Consider the following 15,728-nt stretch of genomic DNA (forward strand, 5'->3'; position numbering starts at 1 on the left):
AGGGGCAAAAAGAAAAAAGAAAAGACAACTCCAAAAAAGTGAGTTAAGACTTGTAGAAGTACAATGTTCCAGTACAGCTTTTAAACTATTGCAGATAGAACCAGAAGTGATAAATGCTGCTGCTACTTTGAAATCATAAAAATAACTCACATTGTCTCACAATGAGTTGCCATTGGGATGAATTTGAAAATACCTGATGAATAAACATAGAAACACATTACTAAGCTTCTAAGCAAAATTTTCTCTTCATCCAAAACCCCCAAACTTGTAAGAAATAAAGACAGAAAATCTAATACATATATTTCTTTAGCCCAATATTGTTCAAAATTTCTGCTGAGGTATCAGCAACTCTGGATCAATCACTGTAAGAAGAAAGTGACACACCTTTAGATTGTTAAATTTATGTTTTTTAATAGTAATCATGTGTTTGCTTAGGAGTTTCTGTTAAGAAAACTAGAACTGAAGCTAATTCCTTGGCATTATCATCACATCTGTAAAACTTGTCCATTAATTCTGATAATGTCTGTGCCAATAACTGATTTTTATTTATCAGACTGGCTGCCAAATGGAAAGAAAATATTAAGATAACAAAAGAGAAAGCAATCAGAATTACTGTCCTATCCAGCAGCCAATCAGTTACAGTCTGTAAGGGGACATGTCTTATTTTTCATAGGATCAACACTTCCCACACATCTGATCTAACCAGAGTTTCACAGGGTATTTGAGGTACTCTCCTCTGATTTAGTTATTTTACTTCAAGAATGTTAAATGTCTATCTGAACAGAGATTAAAAGTCTAGGATGTCCCATCTCCCCATTGTGTGGTTTACATATCAGACTTGAGTCATTCTGGCTCAGTGTACACTTAGATGAAACAAAACAAGGAGGTTTATTTTAAAATCCCTTCTGAAAATCTCCTCAAACAGGCATGGGTCTTCTCTGTCTAGTGCCTTCTCCCAGATGAATGCATTAGTGACTGGACTTTTGGATGAAAGATGGCATCACTTCCACATTTTCTTGCTTAGGAATCTAGCCAGTTGTGTCCTGGGGTTTTGCATTAATGCTGCTTTATGGAGTTTGGGAACCAGCAGAAGTATTGCCCTCTTAAATACTTTATTTCATTTGACTCTTGTATCATTGCCTTTCTTTGAACAGCTTTCTTTTTGCCAGGCTCTACTAAGAACAGTCTCTAGAACATAAACATATTTCAGTTTTAGAAACTTCCTCTGTAGCATGTTAATGATAACTTTAAAATAGTAGAATTATATATTTTTTAAAACCTTAGTAAAATAAAGATTGTGCTGTTTTGTTTGGGGTTTTTTTGTGATCCACTGACTTCTATTTATAATGCTGTCCAACATGCCTCATATCTACACAGCTATTTCCTTTTTGCCTCAATATTCAGCAGTCAACTTGTTTATCTTTATTTCAGGCTCCCTTCTTTGGGCATACAGTGTTTTTAGGAGAAGTTTTTGTATTCTTCAAGAAAGCCTACAAAACAAAATTGTAAGCAGCATCTCTAAAACAGAGTTGATATTTCCAAGGCTCTCCATCATCTCCAGATTCTTGAATATTTGGTCTTGACTAAAATTTAGCCAGTTTAGAGTTCCCTTGCCAAAGTACAAAGCAGAATGCGTGCATCCTTCCTGGCCTATGTGTGTCTGATGGCCTGGAGTGGTTTGTTCTTCAATCAAAATGCAAAATGCATCTGAATGCGTGGTGATGCATGCCTCATTGGAGTCAATATTGACTGGGCTCAGACAAGGCAGTCATTTGCTGAGGAATATCTCAGGTGTTCTAAACAGCTTGATTGAAAATTACTCGTCATGTAGAAGCATAGAGGAAGAGTCAAAAATTCACGTAAAGAATATAATTTCTTGTTTATTCCTGCACATTTGAATAGTAGGATTAACATGATACTAAATTTGGTAGGATTGTCTAAAAAAATTTATTTTTTTAATGTCATTTCTAAAAGATTAAACTTTCATTTGACTTCTTAGAGGTATTTGGCCCAGTTTACTAAGGAAAGGAGATTTGTGCAACCGTAGCACCCATGCCCTGTTAATAGGTTTTGAGCAGATAGGCTGATTTGAGACAAATTTGATAAAATAGTAGATACTCCTTTAAAGTAATTAAGAACTTCTAATTTTTGTTAAAGAAAATATCCAGGATGAGACTCAGAATGAAGAGATGCTCATTCTCTCCAGGAGAGTTCTGAGAAATGCTACAAATCTGGCTTCCATCAGTTTGTATGCAGGAGTCAAGTTTCATTTGTTGTGATTCTTAGAGACCTGAGGTGAGAAAAGGAAAGCACTGTTATATCCCAGTAACTCCTGAACTCTGAGGGCATGGATGGCACATGAGTAATCAGAGTCTGAACTGGCTCCCAAATGACAGCTGAAGTCCAAATGACACTCTGTGTGTCGTTCTGTCACCTCTAACATTTCTTAGCTGTTTTTCACAAACAGAACTATTTTGCTGAATATCTGTATATTACTTTTCTGAGTCCTACAAGTATTCTTAAAATAAGAACAGCCTGAAGTTTCAAACTACAAATTACAGCTCATTCTTTTTTCTGAGAAATTCATGACCTCAGTTCAAGTTCACTATCTTTGCTCTGTTTTCTTTATCTCAACACTCCATAGTTCTCCATTTCCTCTCCATTTCCCTATTATTATCCCTGTTTCCAAGGTTGCATAAATGCAAAAATTAGTAAAAACATCCTTTAATTTCTGTCTTCAAATTCTGTGTCTGGCTGGCCAATGTAACTTTTCAGCCCAGCTACAGTAAAGTTGTGTGTTGTAGACTCACGTAATGGGTTAGTAGCAATAGAGGCCAGCATGGCATCAGACCTGTAGCAATAAAAGATTGTAGAGCTACATGTTAAACAGTAGAGTTATAGGAGAAAAAAGTTTGACATCAAACAATGCTTGTTTGATCTCTGAGTGAGGATTCACAGAGTGAAACCGGAATTTCATATGACATTGCAGTTGATAGTACTGCATAGGCACTGGCTGAAAATTCTTGTGGCTGAGGACAGCAGAAATACTATTCTGGTGTTAAAGCAGCCATAGATTAACTTTACATTTAGTGAAAAAGCAGCATTAAATTACAACAATGCAATGGCAATAAAATCCATCCTGACAAAAAAACCCAGGTGAACAGAATCTGCACAGAATTCTTTAAGGGATCTTGATCATAATATTCTGCACACCACAGATTTCTAACAAATGGTTTTTATGTGCCTGCAGCAGACATTTGCAGGGTGATTTCCTTAATTATGCTACTGTATTAGTACAAATCTGCATGCAGTAAAAAATATTTTTTCTAGACCTTGAATATCTATCAACACACTGAAGCCCTAAACAATTTGTGGTTTGTGGTTAATTTCATTGTCACAAACAAAAGATGTCAGACTAGTTGTTTTCTCCAGTGTCCCACTTCTAGTATACAGGTTCCTTGGGAAACATTAACCATGAATCACTCAACTGCTCTGCTTGTTTAGACAGGTGGAGTACAGATATTAAACTTCTACAATAAACAAGATACCTATGTGAATATGACAGAATTTTAAAAAGCAGTATTTTGGCATCTTTTCTAAACCACTGTAAACACTGTGTATATGCTGTTCTGTAAGCCAGAATTACTCACCAGGTCTGCCTGTCCCCAGAATCAGTGTTTTAAAAGGCCATGCACAAGTCAGTGAAAAACAGCTCACCACTTTGGTGGTTCAAGATAGGGAAATATTTTACTTTTCAGGAAAGAGAAGTATGAGTTACCAAGAAGAGAAGTGGTATATATGAAGCAATGATACTTAGCCTTCTGTTCAGAGCTATTATTATAGAGAAGACTTATTGGCATTGACGAAAGGTTAATTTTTAAATAAAATAATCTTTCTGGAAGTTAACCAAGTGGAATTCACTTACAGATTTAACATCACACCTTGCTTCTATCAATATGTACTGTGTGGACCAAAGCTGCAAATTTCAAAAAAAATGCCAATACCCTGACAAAATATATAAAAAATGCACCTGTGAAAAATTGGACATTAATTATAAACTGTGTCTAGTGGCTTAAACTACAGGATTGCTCTTGTTCAGTGGCAAAGTGCTCACATGGGAAACTTGTGTTATTATTTTAGGGCAGTTTCTCAGATGAGTTTTCTATTTCAACAGCTAATTGAAAACGATTTGCAGGAGCAGCCACATTCATTCATTTGCATTGTTAACCTCCTAATGATCTGTAATAGGGGAAGAGATACTGTTCTCCTGGAATCATATAGCCATCTAATTCTTCTAAGGTACTTTCAATTTGGTACTGTTTTGGAGAGGAATAAAATGTACCCACATGATAAACTGATCATTTTAAACATCAACCTCCAGATATTTTTATATCCATTAACACAACATAGCTTCCTCACCATCCAGAAATACAATATTGTTTTGATTTGCATAACAATTATTTAACTTTACTGATTTCTACTGTAGCTTGTTAAAACAAAATGTTTTTTAGTTCAAAAGGCTTCTGCAGTGTCTTTGGTAAGATATTTATTAGTTTGGTTCCATTTCTAATGCATTTTAGACAATACTGAGAAAATGATAACAGATAACATAAATTAAAATCCTGTTTGAAGAGGAGTTAACTAAATTAAGCAACTAGAAATTAGGCAGGTGCAGAATAGCAATAATTGTGATGATACCAGTTTTAAGTTATGCTTTTCTTCTGTGATCTATCCCATACAGATAGGACACAGCACCTTCAGAGTTTTTTCATAGCAAAAAAACAGCCCCAATTTATTTGACACTCTTTGTGCCTAAATACTGTTTTTTTTCTTTTCATGAGTCATTAAGAAGTCTAACATCCATATGCAACCTAATTCCATTTCCTAATTCCCAGTAGTTGAAGTCAGTGCTAAAACCACCCTGCACCTGATTTCCATGTTTTTATGAAAAGCCAGATCTTAGACTTCATGCTCACCATTTGAAAAATACATTAATTCATTCACCAATTTCAGGGAAACCACCTCTCCAATGCAAATATTATGCTTGATTTCTGACATGGGGCTGAAGTGAGGAGGAAGGCCTTTAGTTAATGAGGAAAAAAGCTTTAAAAAAAGCCTTTGATTTGCTTTATATTTGCAGTAGTCAAGATCCAGAAGAATGAGAGCTGGTGAGATGGCTGAATAAGTGGATGCTTGGGCACAGGAGATAGCCTGGTCTGTGACAGTCTCTCACAGAAATGAGAAGAGACCCATGAGAAATGAAAATTGGCTTTTGCATCAGCAGCCCAGGTGGGACTGCTGTGACTTACAGTGCAATGAAAGCAGCAGGAGCCAGTGACTGACACAGGCCTGATCGTTGTCTCTGGTGGCCCTGAGAACATTTGGCAGCAGAAAAGAAGGTGGGGATTTTATTGCTGTTTTGGCAGAACTCTTGCTTTTACTACATGAGATGAACCATGTATCTCACTTCACTACAGCAACTCAGAAATAATGTCATTTCATGGTCTTCTTGGCCCCTGTATAACAAATTTTTGTTATTCTTAATGCAGCCTATGTCTATGGTTGCTGCAGTTTCTCTTGTAAGAGTAACTCTGTTGATCTCCCCAGGTGTGTTCTATAAAGGAAATCTGACTTTGTCATGACTTTCCTCTTCCCACAACTGATTTAACATTGGTAGAGCTTGACCTGTAACACAACCCAAAGTACTTTGCAAGCTTGTCTCTGTATATCTTCCTACAAGCAGTGGATGTTTTGGGCTGCTGTTCTATTTTTATATCTTGCTTATATCAAAATCTGACACCAATTTGCTACATTTTTGAAGGGGCCAGTAAGATTTTAATTTCAACCATTGCAGATACACTGCCAACCTAGAATTAGTTCTTTTGGTGGGAAAAGCTTACTATAGGAGCCATAAAGCACTTGTCTTTCTTTTTGCTATATCCCCTTGAAACAAAAATTTGTGTTTTTCTACCAACATAGATTTCTCTTACCAAAAGCACCAACAGCAAGTGAATAATCGCGGCCTACAATGTTTTGTACTCTTTCATTTTAAATGACAGTATTTCTCTATAGGCCTTTGTGTGAATCTGACCTTTCTCAAAGGATATTAGAAGAATTCATTTAAAATGTGAACAAGAACCAAAATAACTTGAGGGTCATTGTAATCTGCAAGAAATACCTCCTGTACAGTAAAACATGAAATTATAAACTTACCATCAGTTGCACACCAATCGAGACATCCATTTTAGGGTGTGATCAAACTGATCTGTTTGTACCATGTATCTTTGAATAATATGTGGACTTGCTGTATTAAAAGAAGCTGGGCAAAGCCTTTTTTCATCAATGCTCATGTATAATAATCTGAAGAACCTATATGGAGACTTTGAGAATAACACTTGCAAACCTATGATTGCTTAAGGAATTAAATTCCATCTGTATGCACTGCTAAGGTCTCTTTTCTACAGGTACATCATATATTTTACAATACTAAAGAGGATAACAATGCAGCATGCAACAAGGGCACATTGGTAATAATCCCATTCCCATTAAATATTTAGAATTCTGTCATATTTCATAATTGGAACATAGAAGTAACAAATTAAAACAACTCCATGCTGATGAAAATGACTAGTTAAGTATTAAAAGCTGTTAGAGGAAGCCATTGCTTGAAAACAAAATCCTGAAAGGGCAAAAAAAGATGTAGTTACAATAATTTCTAAATGCTTTCTCCTCTTGATTTTTTGTTTTCCTGTTGCAGTATTAGGTCAAGAACATAAATTTCTGGATATCCTGGACATATCTGTAATATCAAAAGGAATAATTTCATCTCTCTCATCTATAAAATTGAAATACTACATCTTATATAGGCTTGGGGCTGTTCTCATGAGAAATGGGAAACCTCAGTTTCAGTGATGCCCCTTAAGTTTTGCACTGAGTCAGACCATGAAACAAATCATAGCAGCTCTAATGCTGTTCCAGCTGAAGCAATGGGCACAAGTCTTTGGCTCTGTAGCTGTTACCACATAATGATAGTGGAACTACTAATGAAAAATTGGAAAGTACAAACAGGGAGAGCTGCAGCCTCAGCAGGTTCCAACAAAGTATTTGAGCTTCCCTCGGCTCTCAGGCAGTTTTTAAAGGTTTAGGCAGAGGCCCTGAGAAGCAGTACAGAGCTACAAAGCTACATTCAGTGGCCGCACCTGGGTGGGAGAAGGGCAGCAGGGTCTCAAACTCACACAGCAATGCCAGGGATTTCTGCTTCCTGTAACCCACCCAGATTTGTGTTTGCTCTGTGCAGTCAGATCAGAGCAAAGCAGATGGGCTGAGGCTGGTTCCCACCAGTGCTGAGTAATAGTGGTTATAGCTTTGAATGACAAAACACTGTCCATTTTTGTTTTAGGGAAAACATAGATAGAGAAGCACCCACAATTTCACATTAATGATGCTTTCTAGTCATCTTTCCATTAAAAGATCAGTCTTCAGTAATCATGTTTGAGCTATTTCCTTACAAAGTAGTTACACCAAAATCTGTCGTAGTTCATCTATGCCTTTGTAGGGGTCTACAAATTGAAGTAAAATGTCTGCAAGTATAGTAGTTGGATATTCTAAAAGTTTAGGAATATTCTAGCACTTACATTTTAAATCTTATTACAGAAACTGCATATTTCCAAAGGACAACACAATTTTTATTACCAGAAAGCCAATGGATTTCACTCTGTATTAGCAAGTTGGGGACAATTAATGAGATTATTTTATTCTTTGACTTCAGATTTTAGCCTTCTTCTTTCTCTAATACCAGTGTTTTTAGATTAATATTTTGTATCTATCATTAGCAGTAGAATTAAAAACTTAACTTAAAACCAGTTAAGATCCTTTAAATTAAATCACAAATCATACCCAGCATTAAGTTGATATGGTGCAACACAGAGAGGTCTGCAGGGAGTGACTCAGTAATATTCATAACACATGGTTTTATCATAAGCTTCCTTAGTCTGCATGTGTAGATGGTGTGAATTTCCTGAAATTTTGATCTACACAATAAGAGTTTGATTTAGAGTAACTTTCAAAATGTTTACTTGCTTTGCTAAATATAATGGGAAACATTTTGAATTTAAGATTTTCTGAATAAAAAAATCTCTTACACTCTCAACCAAAAATGCTAACAGTCTTAGTCACTCATGTCATGTAAAATACCTATTAGATGAAGATCCTCAGGAACAACCCAAGACATCCCCTCCTTAGCAATATGTTCAAGTTCCACCAGCTCCTGAGTAGTGTAGGAATTTAAAAAATGGACTCTGAGCATTTGTTCTATTGGTTGATCTGGTTATGCCTGTGAATGGCATATATAGTGGTGGAAGATTTATAAATGCTTGTGTAATACAGGAAAGAGGCTTCTGAGAAGCAGGGAAGCTCTGGGCCAGCATAGGCAAAGCTCCAATAACATGGCCAAGAAACTGCCAATTAGTTGTGGTTGCTAATCAACTGTATGATATTAGCTGTAGGTGCTAAAACTAGAGCCTTTGCTAGAAAAATGTAGATAAGAAACAAGAATGCATCATAGAATATTTTTTGAAGGTAGGTATTTCAAAATGTCTGCAAGATGTTATATCTTTCTTTATCACCTGGTCAATGCCAGAAAGAAATGGAGTGTTTCATGCTGGGATTTATAATCTCTGTGGACTGTACCATGGTATCAAAGATTAAGTCAGCTACCATCTGCTTCATTTTATGCAAAATGGCTGTGGCCCTTGAACTTCTGGCAGTTTTCTAATTCAATCCTCCACGCAGATTTCTAACACTCCTGCTTTACAGGATATCCTCTTATTCATCTCAAACAGTAAATTTTACTAGTCAAGGTCAAATATTTGTTGACCACATAAACAGTGAGAGAGTGTTAGGGCAGAAAGGCTTCTACTCTTGTTGTTCATAAAAGTCCTAAAAGAATGCTCTGACACAGTATGTATATGTGCACTTTTCACTGTAATGACCCAGATTCGTTCTTTACCACAAGATTTCTGCAAGTGGCACAGAAGAACTTGATTACTAGGTTTTACTCTTTTAAACTTTTTTCTTGAATACACAAATCCTGAAAAATTCAAGACTAAAGGTTGAGAAAGGTGATAATTCAAGAAGTCTGATACAAACAAATATTTTAGAAAACTCAGCCATGTCATTGCTGTAAGCATTTTGATTTTAGGAAAACTTTTTGAGACCTTTCTCTTCTCATATCAACTTCACTAACTTAAAAGTATAATTTTTCTGCATAGTCAGTACCTTTTAAAAATCTTTGTTCAGTCAGGTTAGATTTTTTACATTTATCTTCAAGACAGCATTTTATCACATGAGGCTGAAGTAATACTTTGTAGTTACTATTAGAAAGAAACTTAAAATGTTTCTATCCTCAAGGATTCCAGATTTGGTGGAATGCTGTGGTTCTCTGTTCAGAATGCACTGCAAATTAACACTGTATTTCTTACATTTCATGTGTGAAACATGCTATGACATTTCACTTCTTTTAAAAAATTCACTCTTGCTTAGTTTTTCATTTATTAAAAACAAAGCTAGGACTGTTTTTCCAAAAGTCGCACCCGGATCTGCCTGTGAAATATTTTCTTTTTTAATTTTAAGATGTTGAAACAGGAGGTATAGCTCCAAAATGCCTTAATTGTTTTCAAAGTACGTTTTAGAATACCAATTGTACAAAGGTGAAATTAATTCACCTTTTGAACTCTCAAGGTACACATATTTAGGATTGGATCCTCATAGTCCTAAACAGTTTATCAAATTCAGGGACCCATTCATATTCAGATAAAGGCTGTGATAGCAGGAATTTCTTATCTTCAGAGAAGGAGAGAATTCAGAATCTCAATAGAAAGGAAACCTTCATACTGCTGATAAGAACTGCAACTGTTTCCTTTGAAAACTGACGCTATGGACTCCTGTTCAGAGAAACCTGAGTGATATCTTTAAGTAATAATGTCTGGACTTAGATGTCACACACTGCAAAATGCAAACATTTTGACAAGAGAGCATGCTAGAAGTTGGAGCTTGCAGGAACTGCAATGGGTACAGTAGCAGACTGAACTAGAGCAGTAGCATCCTGGAAGTGGCAGTCTAAACAGAGCTCCCATGGTTACCAGCATTTTCCATTTGTTGTCATTTCACTCTCATCAGAGAGACATTTATGTCACAGTGACTACTGATAAAGGAGTCTGTGGCACGCCTGCAGTAGTGACTCCAGGTTTCAAGGACTGATGGCTTTTCAGAGACATTCCTAGTTTAGCTCCTTATGATGGATTTTGGCATCATGCCAAGACTTTAATTTTGCATTGCATTAAATAAAAATCCAACCAAATAAAAAGAGCAAAGTATTAACTATAGTACAGATAAGGCACCTCTTCTCTGTGCAATATTTTGGCAGAATGTTTATTTTTCAGACTATTATCTTGACCAACAAGAGAAATTCTAAGGCTCAGGTAGGTCCAGGTGCGTATTTACTGTCACATCTCTCAAAAGCTCTCAGTCTACTGTCCCTTTGTTAAATGTTAAGTCCAGAAGTCTGTAAATGCCGTGGGGCATGGAATGTGTGTAAACTGTCTTCAGGACAAGAAAGAGATTATGTGCTTCCTATCTGTTACCTCTTAAATTCTGGAACAGAAAAGGATGCAACAGAAAACATTTGGGAAGTTTTGAAGGAGACTGCATAATTTTCCTCAAATGTTATTCTCATGCTATCTCATTCACTTCCAAATTGTGCAGTTTGACCTTCAAAATTTTCCCCAACTTTCTTCCAAGAAACATTTGAGCCCACAGGACAATTTTGAAGATGTTTGTCTTCAAAACTTACTAACTGAACTTACTTTGAAGGGGAGCAAGGCTGGCAAACACAACAGAGAAGTTATTTTTCCCCTATAATGATTTAGCCTTTGATGCATAGACAGATGGTCATGATCTCGTCCTCCTCCACCCATGGATTTTTCTAAAATGACACCCAAGTTTTTCTTGGCAGCAGTTAGAAAGTCTGGCAAACAGCTCACTTCAGCTCCAATTATATTGACCACATTAATGCAGAAGATCAGCAAATGAAATGTTCCATATTCATTTGGAAGAGATGAACTAGAATTTGCAATGAAATAAAATAAACATGAATTAGAAACAAATGCCAGCTACTTACCTCCACCCTTATATTTAAGGATTTCCTGTGGCATGTTTTTTTTACAGAATGAAGGCTTCTTAAGGCAGTAGCATTTAAAAGAATTAGATTTCTGAGAATGTCTTCATGGACAGAATAAAACCACTTGCTCTGAGTGTTTTGAGGAATATTAGAGAATAACACTTTCCCTCCATTCTCCAGGGACACCAGCTCTTCAGATGAATGTTATCTCTACATTTAATATCAAAGCTTTTCACACTTCTCTGTGCTTGTCATAAACTCTCTGGAGCACAGGAAAAGCAACCAGGAATGTGACTAATTCCCACTCAAAGGCTTCTAGCTGAATTTTTTTTTCAAGGCAGTACCTACCATCCAAGATATATTTCTTTAGCAAGGCAAAAATGAGGAAAACATACTGGCAATTCTTTTTACATGCAGTTACAAGTTAACTTCTTGCTGGTACTGTGTGCTGTCACAACTGCAGGTTACCTCCTGCCTGCTTGTAACCTGTGGCAGCTAAATAACATGGACAAGGTGTATCTGAAGACAGTTATATTGTAATTATTTATTCACCATCTTTTAAGAAGGGGCAGTAGGTAGAGCTGTGTAATATCTGCATATACATACATATATGTAAATATACAGAAATCCCATTTATGAAATTCCTGGGTTTTTTTAACAAAACTTTAAATACTAACAAGTTACATCAGTGAAGATATCTTGTGATGATAAATTGTTATTCCACCCAGACCATCTCTGAGTCTGATTCATTGGCATGAATAATATAAAATTAATTGTACATAAGGTGTTCACTGTTCCAAACTATCTAAAATAAGTTTCTAATTCTTCGATACTAAATTATCAAAACCTTCTTTTCATTCTACTTAGCAGGAAAACTCTTGTGCTTGTGTAACTATGTTTATAACAATTGGAGCTGGGCAACTGTGTACTAATTCCCAGCATTGTATTTACACACACTAAAGCAAGTTTATTAATCAAATCTCTTCTTTCAGGTCTCTGAATATTTTAAGGAAATGTCCAGTATTGAATCACAGATAGCAGGATTTGAAATGCCATCTTAGACCTCAAGCACGTTCAGTCCTACTTTTTCATCAGTTCTTCTCTTTGCCATAAATCACACCCTCCTCTGCTGTAAATATTCATTACACAGCTGCAGCTCCTCCTTTAAGCTTGCTAGCACAGCTGGAGCTGGAGCGTGCAGACCAGATGGCCAGTCACACCCCTACTTCCTATTGTCTGCAAAACACAAGAACTGTTGCCAATAATCTCTGCTTCTGGGCCCATATCTTGTGTGTTTTAACTAACCATTCTTCCCTCAGTTAAAAACTGGCCTGTATCACACATTCAACACCATCATACTTCCTTAAGGGCTTCTTCTACTATTTTATTAGCACCCTCAACTCATTTCTTTTCCTTTTTTTCTTTTTTTTTTTTTTTCATTAGAAAAGTTTACTTCTAAGACACAGGCTTTTTCACCTGGTTTAGCCATGTTGTGCAATGGAATTCTATTGTGCATTAATTCCAATATTTGTCTACTTCAGCAAAAGAGCAAAAAGGAAAACAGCTTTTTTGGTTTTTTTTCTCCACGCTTGACACATCATTTCCACAATAATGTATACATAATGAAATTATACATCTATATATATAGAGAGAAAATTCATGAGGAATTAGAGAAAGCACCAGACTTACAGTAGAAACAGGTTTGGCAGTTCCTCTACAGCAGTTTGTGGAAGTGTGGCCATCAGCTTGAGTCAACTGTCAAGACTCCTCAAGGAGAACAGTGGCAACAGCAGCTTGTAAAATAAATGGATGAAAAAGCTTGCTGTACTGGAAAGATAACAAATGAGATAATTTTTCTGGTGGTATAGGGAAGCTAGGTCTTGGTATATTAACACTTCAGTAAAGTTATACTGAAAGGCCTGGCTAAATATATACACAGTTTTTATTAAGGCTTTAACATTTGAAATAGACAATATTTACCATTAGTTCCAATGATATAGAAACAATATTTTAAATTACTAATTATTTGTTTGTTTGTGTGGGTGGTTGGGATTATGTGTAGTTTTATTTGTTTGGGGTTTTTTAAATTACTGTCATCTGACGGGAGTTTGAAAAGCATAAATAAAATGAAAAAAAAACCTTAAAAAACCCAATCTGCTCACCTTGGGAAGTATAACATCAAAATCTCTAGTTTTTTTCCTCAGCCTTGTTAAGTGAGCCATTTTGATGGCAATTTTTTTGTTAAACAAGTACTCTCCTCCAAGCCAGTACAGCTCTCGACAAATATGAGGTCTCTACAAATAAGTTTTAACACCTTGTGTGCAATTTTTATTGCTAATAATCTAGTCACAATTCTTGAGTCCAGCCTTTCTGCTGTACCTGTTGTTCTATTTTCACAAGTAAAAACCCAGTCCCCCAGTCATTTTAAAGTATCAATCATTTTCAAGAGCAACTGTTGCTAATCCCTGTGCTCAGCAGTTCTTTCTTTTTGAACTGTTCCATTTGAAGGGAAGCCAAACATTTCTCTATGGGTAGCTTTTGAAAAGGGGGGAAATATTCCAACATATTTGAATGGCACTTAATGTCTTACAGTTAGGGGGAGAAAACAGTCTGAAGAAGCTGAATTTTAAACTGTTTATTTGGAACATAGAAAGACAAAGAATGTTTTTAACCAAAAAACTCATGATCTTTCTCATTCTTTAAAATTACCTTTTCACAAACCAGTAATGCCTACAAGCTTGGTGCAGTAAACAGCAGACAGTGTTTGTCCTCAGAACATTTGAAAGAGTGAACCCACTTCTAATTCCAAAGAGAATCTACTCAGCAACATCTCTCTGCTGTGAAATTCCTGCAGCTTTCTAGACTTGCTTGAGTTAGCAACACCTGCCAGTTAAAGATGAGAGAGGAGGATGTGCCAGTGGGGAGATGCTGGCAGACAATCCTGCCAGTGCAAGGCAGCTGCCTCTGTCACCTCTGCTGCTCACTGTGGAGTGCAGGGGGAGAGATACAGTCTCTCACTTAGGGCAAATGCAGGATGGTAACATGTAGTTAGCCCAGTTCTTTTAAGACACCTTCCCAAACACAGCCCAGTCAGGATAAACATGAAACACTAATGTGATTGGTTTGATTTTTGGTCTCTCATTTGCACTGTTAGGTTTTAACAGCTCTAACAGCTTCATTCTCTCAGTGGTCATGAGCCGTTGCCTTGTTCAATCAGTTACAGTATTCCAGTTTCTAAGTAAAAGACATAAATCATTAAGGAAGGTATTCTAATTACAGAATCACAGAATAGTTGAGTTTACACCTAAATAGTGTCATGAGTTACACTTAAATTCTGGAGTCAAATATTCCTGCTCAAGGGACATCAGCTAGAGCAGCTTGTTCAGGGCCATGTCTCCAAGTCTGGAGACTCCACAGCCACTCTCAAAAACCTATTCCAGCATTCAGCCACCCTCAAGGTGTTTTCTAATGTTGAGATGGAATTAATTAAACATGTTTCAGTTTATGCTTATTGCCTCTTGTCCTGTCATGAGCACTACTGAGGAGAGTCTGGTCATGCTCTGATTGGAAAAAAATGAAAAATATATTCCTAATCATTTTAAAGTGTAATTGTTTAGTAGCACCTGGAAATCCAGTCTACCTCCAAAATGATATAAACATAGGTATGAAATAATGTGGTAAGCCTTCAGTCATGATTACAGGAAACATCCTCATGCTCACTATCCTGAGCACTGTTTAGTAGTGTCTATCAACAACTCATAAAAAGCAGCATGAAAGACAGTGTGAGCCCTGAGAGGAACCTTGTAGCCAGGACAGAGGCATTCCTTAGTGCAGGAGCTGCAAGAAATCTTGTTCAGTAATACTTTGCTGTAGCAAGTTGCTGCTCAGTGGGGAGGCAAGAGGAACTGGAAGAATAGTACAAATTATCTCTTAGTAGTAGTTATGTTTTGGCTATAACAGATGTCAGCAGCCTGGGAAATGCTCTAGTCCTTTCTATGTACCAATAGGACTGGGGTCACTCTCACCACTGTTCCCAAGGGTGCTGTAGCTGGTAATTGCAGTCAGAGCCAAGAGGGCAGCCAGTGCAGTGCCAGAGACCACTCATGAAATGCTTTCTGTTGCCTTGGGCTTCCTGAAGCTTCTCACTGCACAGAAGAATACTCTGTAGGGATTATTATAGAAACTTCCATAGTTAGTAGTCATGTATCAAGTGTAGTGTGCCTTTCTGTACAGATTACTAGAAAGATGCAAAAGCCACTGGAAATAACATTTCAGAGATAATCATAGTCTTGCTCAATGTGGGTTGAAATGACAAATTCTTCTGGAACTGGTGCCTCTGGAAGCAATTGACAGACAGGTAACCTTAAATAAAGTGGGCAACAGTGGGAGCCAGTTTGTCAGTTCTTGAAGAGCTAACAGATATCATTAAGAAAATTAAATCCTACAATACTGGAAATATGTCTCTGAATGCTTAGCTTCAGAACTGGAAAATATTTTTGCTCAGTGCCTCATCTGTTTCATGTCAAACTTCATTGACTTTGTAAAATGTATT

At 36.7% G+C, this 15,728-nt stretch overlaps 1 long non-coding RNA gene across 1 annotated transcript; it reads right to left on the reverse strand.

Annotated features, from left to right (window-relative positions):
• Positions 1-39: 39 nt before the first annotated feature.
• Positions 40-15,728, reverse strand: LOC127060012 (uncharacterized). The gene is made up of 3 exons (XR_007778463.1): positions 15,202-15,728; positions 12,866-13,003; positions 40-2,290 (listed from the first exon to the last, which is right to left on the reverse strand). It is a non-coding gene; the product is annotated as an uncharacterized LOC127060012 (long non-coding RNA).

Source organism: Serinus canaria, chromosome 10, assembly GCF_022539315.1.
Source record: "Serinus canaria isolate serCan28SL12 chromosome 10, serCan2020, whole genome shotgun sequence".
Classification (NCBI taxonomy): Eukaryota; Metazoa; Chordata; class Aves; order Passeriformes; family Fringillidae; genus Serinus; species Serinus canaria.